The following is an 8936-nucleotide window of genomic DNA, read 5'->3' on the forward strand; positions in this document are numbered from 1 at the left end:
ACACCAGCACTCAGGTTTGTGGTTTAGGTGAGAAGTGGGGCTGGGTGAGGGGGTCTAGGAGGGTGGGGCAGGGGAGAGGAACAGAAGGAGCAATATGGCAAAGAAAATTGAGCTCAGTTTTCGACATATTCCCGGATTGTAATATACGGCTTTCAAAAGGGTAAAAAAGCAGAGCCTACTCAGGCCCAAACGTCAAATTCCATGAGCAACCCTCTTTTCTCCTATTTTCTTTACCAAATCTTAAGTGGACTCTTCATCAGTAAACTGAGCCCTACTGGGCTGGGTTTCCCAAAGTGTGTCCTGCTAAACAGGAAAGGTTTAGGTGGATCAAGTGTTCTGAGGTCACTTGGGTTTGAAATGCTCAAGTTAATGATAAAGTTAATCGTGTTTTAATGCAGCCAGAACATCCCTGAAAATGGGTAACGTGGATTGTGATTCTCCCATAGTGAGTAGAGCATGCAGTATTTCTCTACCCCCTTGATCTCAGAGTCTTTTTCTCTGCACACCTGTCTTTCATGACTGTTGTTCTCAGGAAGACGCTTTGACAAACTGCCCCTGTGCAATCACAAAAGGAATGAAAGGTGGCTTCTTCCATCAGTCTGGGCACATTTCTCTTCTTTAAGGTAAAAATGTTTATTCTTATATTTTAATCTAATATTCTAGCACTGTAGGGATGGACAAATAAATCTGTCCAAAAAAAAAAAAAAAAAAAATAGTCTGGCCAAAGACAGATGAACAAGAGACAGCAAACAGAAGTTTATTGATTTGTACATCATACATATATATGGGAGCACCCAGTGAGGAGCGACCCAAAGGGATGGTTAGAACTTGGGCTTATAAACCATTGTAGGACAAACAAAGGAAAAGGGGTCTTGGGCTTCTGTGCAGGAGAGACAAGTTATGGGGAGGCAAACCAGGCTTCCAAAGTTGCTCAGCGGTAAAGAATCCGCCACCCTAACAGGAGACACAGGTTCGATTCCTGAGTTGGGAAGATCCCCTGGAGTAGAAATGGCAACCCACACCATTATTCTTACCTGGGAAACCCTATGGAGAGGGGAGACTGGTGGGCTGCAGTCCATGGGGTCATAAGAGTCAGATACACCTGGGTGACTAAACAACAGCAACAAAAAGTAACCAGGAAACATGTGGTACACGAGGGCTGTTTAGTAGCATTTATTATGGTGCCTTCTCCACTGATAAAAGTTGAGTCCTCCTCTTACTGATACAGGAGAGGAAACATCTATATAAGTGGAAATTTTCTTTACAAAAGAAAGCTGTATGCCCTGTTTTCCCTGCATCTGTGGTTCTTAAAATAATCCACATGCCAAAGAAGTTTTGGGGTGGCAGATTTTGATACCTTTCAGCACTTTTCAGCTTCAAAATCTGGTCCATATTGAAAGCAGCCATTTTCAGCATCAAGTAGAGAGATAGGAAGTCGAGGCTGAAGTTTTAATTGCTCTCTTATGTTGGCTGGAATGGTTTTTTTTTCTATGCATTTCTTGATTATATTCTATGAAAAGAATATTCCCACATTAAGCAACTCATTTTTAAATCCATAATCCATTAATTTATAAATGATGATTAAAGAACCTATATGCCCTATCTATAGCAGATCAGAGATCAGATCAGTCGCTCAGTCATGTCCGACTCTTTGCGACCCCATGAATTGCAGCATACCAGGCCTCCCTGTCCATCACCAACTCCCAGAGTTCACTCAGACTCACACCCATCGAGTCAGTGATGCCATCCAACCATCTCATCCTCTGTTGTCTCCTTCTTCTCTTGCCCCCAATCCCTCCCAGCAGCAGAGTCTTTTCCAATGAGTCAACTCTTCACATGAGGTGGCCAAAGTACGGGAGTTTCAGCTTTAGCATCAGTCCTTCCAAAGAAATCCAAGGGCTGATCTCCTTTAGAATGGACTGATTGGATCTCCTTGCAGTCCAAGGGACTCTCAAGAGTCTTCTCCAACACCACAGAGCCTTCTTTACAGTCCAACTCTCACATCCATACATGACCACAGGAAAAACCATAGCCTTGACTAGACGAACCTTTGTTGGCAAAGTAATGTCTCTGCTTTTGAATATGCTATCTAGGTTGGTCATAACTTTCCTTCCAAGGAGTAAGCATCTTTTAATTTCATGGCTGCAGTCACCATCTGCACTGATTTTGGAGCCCAGAAAAATAGTCTGACACTGTTTCCACCGTTTCCCCATCTATTTCCCATGAAGTGATGGGACCGGATGCCATGATCTTCGTTTTCTGAATGTTGAGCTTTAAGCCAACTTTTTCTCTCCACTTTCACTTTCATCAAGAGGCTTTTTAGTTCCTCTTCACTTTCTGCCGTAAGGGTGGTGTCATCTGCATATCTGAGGTTATTGATATTTCTCCCGGCAATCTTGATTCCAGCTTGTGTTTCTTCCAGTTCAACGTTTCTCATCATGTATTCTGCATAGAAGTTAAATAAGCAGGGTGACAATATACAGCCTTGATGTACTCCTTTTCCTATCTGGAACCAGTCTGTTGGTCCATGTCCAGTTCTAACTGTTGCTTCCTGACCTGCATACAAATTTCTCAAGAGGCAGATCAGGTGGTCTGGTATTCCCATCTCTTTCAGAATTTTCCACAGTTTATTGTGATCCACACAGTCAAAGGCTTTGGCATAGTCAATAAAGCAGAAATAGATGTTTTTCTGAAACTCTCTTGCTTTTTCCATGATCCAGCGGATGTTGGCAATTTGATCTCTGGTTCCTCTGCCTTTTCTAAAACCAGCTTGAACATCAGGAAGTTCATGGTTCACATATTGTTGAAGCCTGGCTTGGAGAATTTTGAGCATTACTTTACTAGCGTGTGAGATGAGTGCAATTGTGCGGTAGTGTGAGCATTCTTTGGCATTGCCTTTCTTTGGGATTGGAATGAAAACTGACCTTTTCCAGTCCTGTGGCCACTGCTGAGTTTTCCAAATTTGCTGGCATATTGAGTGCAGCACTTTCACAGCATCATCTTTCAGGATTTGGAACAGCTCAACTGGAATTCTATCACCTCCACTAGCTTTGTTCGTAGTGATGCTTTCTAAGGCCCACTGGACTTCACATTCCAAGATGTCTGGCTCTAGGTCAGTGACCACACCATCGTGATTATCTGGGTCGTGAAGATCTTTTTTGTACAGTTCTTCTGTGTATTCTTGCCATCTCTTCTTAATATCTTCTACTTCTGTTAGGTCCATACCATTTCTGTCCTTTATCGAGCTCATCTTTGCATGAAATGTTCCTTTGGTATCTCTGATTTTCTTGAAGAGATCTCTAGTCTTTCCCATTCTGTTGTTTTCCTCTATTTCTTTGCATTGATTGCTGAGGAAGGCTTTCTTATCTCTTCTTGCTATTCTTTGGAACTCTGCATTCAGATGTTTATATCTTTCCTTTTCTCCTTTGCTTTTCACTTCTCTTCTTTTTACAGCTATTTGTAAGGCCTCCCCAGACAGCCATTTTGCTTTTTTGCATTTCTTTTCCATGGGGATGGTCTTGATCCCTGTCTCCTGTACAATGTCACGAACCTCATTCTATAGTTCATCAGGCACTCTATCTATCAAATCTAGGCCCTTAAATCTATTTCTCACTTCCACTGTATAATCATAAGGGATTTGATTTAGGTCATACCTGAATGGTCTAGTGGTTTTCCCTACTTTCTTCAATTTCAGTCTGAATTTGGCAATAAGGAGTTCATGGTCTGAGCCACAGTCAGCTCCTGGTCTTGTTTTTGCTGACTGTATAGAGCTTCTCTGTCTTTGGCTGCAAAGAATATAATCAATCTGATTTCGGTGTTGACCATCTGGTGATGTCCATGTATAGAGTCTTCTCTACTCGCTGGGAGGACTGATGCTGTAGCTGAAGCTCCAGTACTTTGGCCATCTGATGCAAAGGACTGACTCATTGGAAAAGATCCTGATGCTGGGAAAGATTGAAAGCAGGAGGGAAAGGGGACAACAGAGGATGAGATGGTTGAGTGCCATCTCTGACTCAATGGACATGAGTTTAAGCAAACTCCAGGGGATGGTGAAGGACAGGGAAGCCTGGCGTGTTGCAGTCCATGGGGTCACAAAGTCAGACATGATGTAGTGACTGAACAACAACAATAGGCTCTGTTGAGTTTAAAGAAAAAATCACAATGTAAGAGTTGCGAGTTAAGTTTGAATTGAGGCCAAATGAGGACTGCAGCCCAGGAGACAGCACCTCAGATAGCTTTGAGAAACAGCTCCAGAGAGGCAGGGGGGAAGGCCAGTATACATGTGATTCTAGTGAAGGGAGGGTACATGCTTGAATCAAGCACATATTCTTCCAGAAACTTTCTGCTAGACTCATGAAGCTTTCTGCTGATCATGAGAAACAGTCATCACCAGGAAGGATTTTAGTATTTTCCTAGATATGAGGAAATACAAAGACTTGGGCTCATAAAATCAACTCCAAAAATATGTAACTATCTGAGGACCTGTCTTGCCAGTTCCCTGCTACCCACCCCACCACAGCGTGCCTCTTTTCTCCTCTTCACCCTGAAGTCCCTTCAGGGGGTGTTGAAGGTCAGCAGCTGCAGCAGCACATGATTTAATCCTTGTAGAGGTAGATGGCAAGTGCCTGTGGCAAGTGCCAATGGCAAATGCCAATTTGAAGTTGCTCCTTCACAGAGATTTTATTACTACCTGCTGGATAGGATTATTCAGTTCTTTAGAAATTTCTGGAGATGTAAGTTAAGCGCACATAAAATAGTTCTATTTATTAGCTATGTCCAACCCATGGCTGTACATCTTGTGGAGGGTTTTATGGATATTCCCAGGAATTAGTGGGGAAAAGGAGCGAGAGAGAAACATTATCTATCTACCCTCCACAAAAACCACAATGGAAACAATTTAAATGTTTCCTCTATCCCAGGAATGCCGCAAGCAGCCCTGTAGACAGTGGATGTGACACTGAAGCCACGGGCAAAGAAAAGGCAGAAGTGAGGAAGCAGAGAAGACCTCAGTGCCCCACACCAGAGATACTCGGATTCAGAATTATATAGGATGTTCACTCTAAAAAACATTTGTGGCAGCCTTTCATCTTGCAGATGAGAAAGGGAAACTGAGCCCCAGAGAAGGAATATGTACAAGGACCCTGGGCTGATGTGATGGAGCAGGACTAAGAAAAGCCTTCACACTCCCAGCTCGCTTCTCTGCTGGGCTCTGGCCCCTGGAGGCGGCCGGCAGCCTCCTCCTGCCTTGGTAATGTAGGTCAGGTCTGAATTCACGTGTGGGTCAGAATCGCTTCTACTTGTACTAATAGTCTTTCACTCCTGAGGGTTGGGAGCCAATTTCTGTGGTATTTGCTGACCCTGACTGTTCACCTTTCCTCCAGCCTTTGGTAACGCAATGTAAAGGCCTCAGAATCTATTCACAACAGGAAGCAGTCCGTTTTGCAATCCTTTTCCTAAGTTGAGTTAATAGCTAAGCTCCTGTGGGACACAGAGCAACTGAAATCCTATTATTTAGTCATCAGAAACGGCCCCAGTCCTAGTTTTCATTTCCTCTGAAGCAGCCAGCATGCCTTTCTTCTTTTTTCGCTTTTATATAATACAAAATATAAGAATTGTTCTATGTCGGGGATATCTTGATTGACAAGAAGACATGCTTTTAGACAGCAAATATTTGCAGCTCTTTAAAAAGTGAGTGAGATTAGAATAAGAATTTACCTGCGTAGTTGCAAACTACTTAAAATAGATCAGATAAAATGACAATGGAGAGAGTGAATTTATAAAAGTTTAGTGACAGTCTTATTGAATTTCACGCATCAGGCAATCAATCAATCAATCATTTTGAAACCGTACACATAAAAAACAACAGGAACTTAGTTCATATTACTTATGTAACTATTTCACAAACAACATTATACACTATCAAAGTGAACAGCAGCTTTAAAAATCAGCTGTATTTATAGAGATATGGTTACAAACAATAAAATTCATGCACTTAAGTTTGACACCTTTGGCAAATAAATACATTTATATAACCCTTGTAACCACCACTGTAGTCAAGGTATGGAACTTTTTTGTTAGCCAGAAAGTCCTCTAATGCCCATCTAAGAGTAAGTTTGAAAGCAAAAGTGAAAGTTGCTCAGCCATGTTCGACTGCTACCCCATGGACAGTATAGTCCATGGAATATCTCTAGGCCAGAATACTGAAGTGGGTAGCCTTTCCCTTCTCCAGGGGATCTTCCCAACCCAGGGATTGAACCCAGGTCTCCCATATTGTAGGCAGATTCCTTACCAGCTGAGCCACAAGGAAAGGTCAAGAATACTGGAGTGGGTAGCCTATCCCTTCTCCAATGGATTTTTTCCACTCAGGAATTGAACCGGGGTCTCCTGCATTGCAGATAGATTCTTTACCAACTGAGGTATCAGGAAGAGTAAGTTTAGATATGACGATCTTTTACTCCCTATTTTTACAGAACACTTGTTTGTATTTTCTTAAATTTTCTTGCATGACCACAGGACAGTGATCAAAAATAAGGAGATTAATACTGAAATAATGCTACTATCTAATCTACAGACCTTGTTAAGATTTTATCTTAAGCAATGCAATGCTTGAATTCCGTCATCTTGTCCCTTTGGTCTCCTGTGATTTGGGACGTTTTCTGACTCTTTCTGTCTCACACTGGCATTTTTGAAGAGCAGAATCCCAGTTGCTTTACAGATTATCCTTCCACTCGGATTTGTTGGCTATTTCCTCATGAGTCGATTCAGTTGCTGCACTTTAGGCAAGAATTCCACAGTAGTGAGGCTGGGTTCTTCCTAGAGCACCCTGCTGTTGATTAAAAAAAAAAAAAAAAATTACAACGTGAGAGTTGCCAGTTAAGCTTTATTTGGGGTAGAACAAGGACTGAAGTCTGTGAGTCAGCACCTCAGACAGCTTTGAGAAGCCACTCCAAAGATGTAGGAGGGAAGGTCAGTATATATGTGATTTTGGTGAAGGGAGAGTACACACAATCAAGCACATATTTCCCCAGAAGGTTTCTGCAAGGAAACAGTCATCATCATGAAGGATTTTAGTGCTTTTCTAGATAGGAGGAAATGCAAGAACTGGGCTCATAAATCAGCTCCTGAAAATAACTATCTAAAGACGTGTTCTGCCAGCTTTTCCCCAAACACAGAGTGCCTCATTTCTGCTCTCCACCCTGAACTCCTTTCAGCCGATGTTGCAATCAGCAGCTGCAGGAGCACGTGATTTAATCCTTGGAGAGGTAGATGGCAAGTGCCCATGGTGAGTGCCAATTTGTAGTTGACACTATCAGGAGGCACATGCTGTAGTTTTTATTCCATTGCTGCAAGGTTATCTTTGATCATTTGGTTAAGGTAGTATCTTGCAGGTTTCCTCACTGAAAAGTTTGCCATTTTAGCCTTTGTAATTAAAAAGTATTTGGAGGGAATATTCTTTGAGATCCAGTACATTATTTAGTATCTCGACTCATGAACTTTCTTCTCTAAAGACAGAAAAATCTCAGTTGGCCAGTGTCAACAAAGTGGACATGTTATCCTTCGCTAAACTCTCCGTTTTGGCTCCCTACAACCTGGTGAAAGGAGAGAACTCAATGCTTTAAAGCTGAGTCAGAAATTCATCTCTCCAAAAGTATTCTCTAGGGTTCACCTGAGGTTCTGAGGTCTGGTCTTCAGTCCTGGCTTCGACTATATTAACTATCATCACGGATGTTTCAATACCTGTCTTCAAGGGTTAACTTAACTTTGATGACTCTTCTGTGCTCAGAAAGTGAGGAAAGCTTATATATTTTACCAATGGTTTCAACGATAGATGGAAAAGTGTTAAAAAAAAATTTCTGCTTCCTATTTAAACATGAATGAAAGCTTTCTGATTAATAGTGCTTTTCTAGTATATACAGAAATCCAGTTTCATCTTTGACAAATATATTCCTAGCATTAATGTAAGATTTATTCCACATTTAATTTTTATACTTTTCCATATACATGTGAGATTGTATCAATGGACCTTTAGCATTTTACCACAATAATTTTCCTTGTCATTTAAACTAGTGGGTTAACTGTTTTTTAAACGAACATTCCTGGAATCCAATCATGTGGTAATTAATGGGCAAGAGTTATGTTCATTCTTTAAAATCATCTTCCAGAATACTTATTTTATTTTGCTGTTTCTTTAGCAGAAGTGTGGGAAAATGTGCTACACGCATTTCTCAAAGCTAGGCTGTTACCACTCACCAAAAAAATAAAAACCATCAAAACAACCAGATTCTAAATGCTTACTCATCACTGGGAAAGCTCTTAGAGTCTCACATTTACTGAGGACCCTCCAGGTTTAGATGCTTTCATTATATGTCTAGTTAAATAAGAAATGAAGATCTGAGAGGATATACAGCTGGACTTTAACTAGTTTGAGAGTCTGTAGCTCCTTATTCCTTTACAACCATGGACAGACCAATGAAAGCAGAGGAAAAGCCACCTCCTTTCTTTCTCAAAGGAAATCAGATGGGGAGAGCAGAGAAGCAGCAGTGAATCTGGGAGTGGCTGGATGCTTACTTGGCATTTTCTCATTCATGATCTGCTCTCCTGCTGGTTCTCTCCCAAGACCTTGACCAACCAAGCCATTGTACTATGGGCCTGCGGTTGTCCACACTCAAGCAGGGACTCGTGTATCTAGGGCACCTAGATAACTTCCTGAGACACGTCAGACAGTTGAATGGACAACTGAATGCTTCGGAGGTTTGATTAATATCCTATGGTACTTTATAGGTGGAAGAGACTTCACATAATTTAACACAATGCAGCTGCATAAGGAAGAGGAAAGCGACTCCGAGGAGTTAAATGACTCGTCAACATCATCCACTTACTTAGTTGATAAAACAGGACTAGAATTTATTGCATACTTTTTCCAAGGCAGTATGGAC

Source organism: Bos indicus, chromosome 2 (genome assembly GCF_029378745.1).
Source record: "Bos indicus isolate NIAB-ARS_2022 breed Sahiwal x Tharparkar chromosome 2, NIAB-ARS_B.indTharparkar_mat_pri_1.0, whole genome shotgun sequence".
Taxonomy (NCBI): Eukaryota; Metazoa; Chordata; class Mammalia; order Artiodactyla; family Bovidae; genus Bos; species Bos indicus.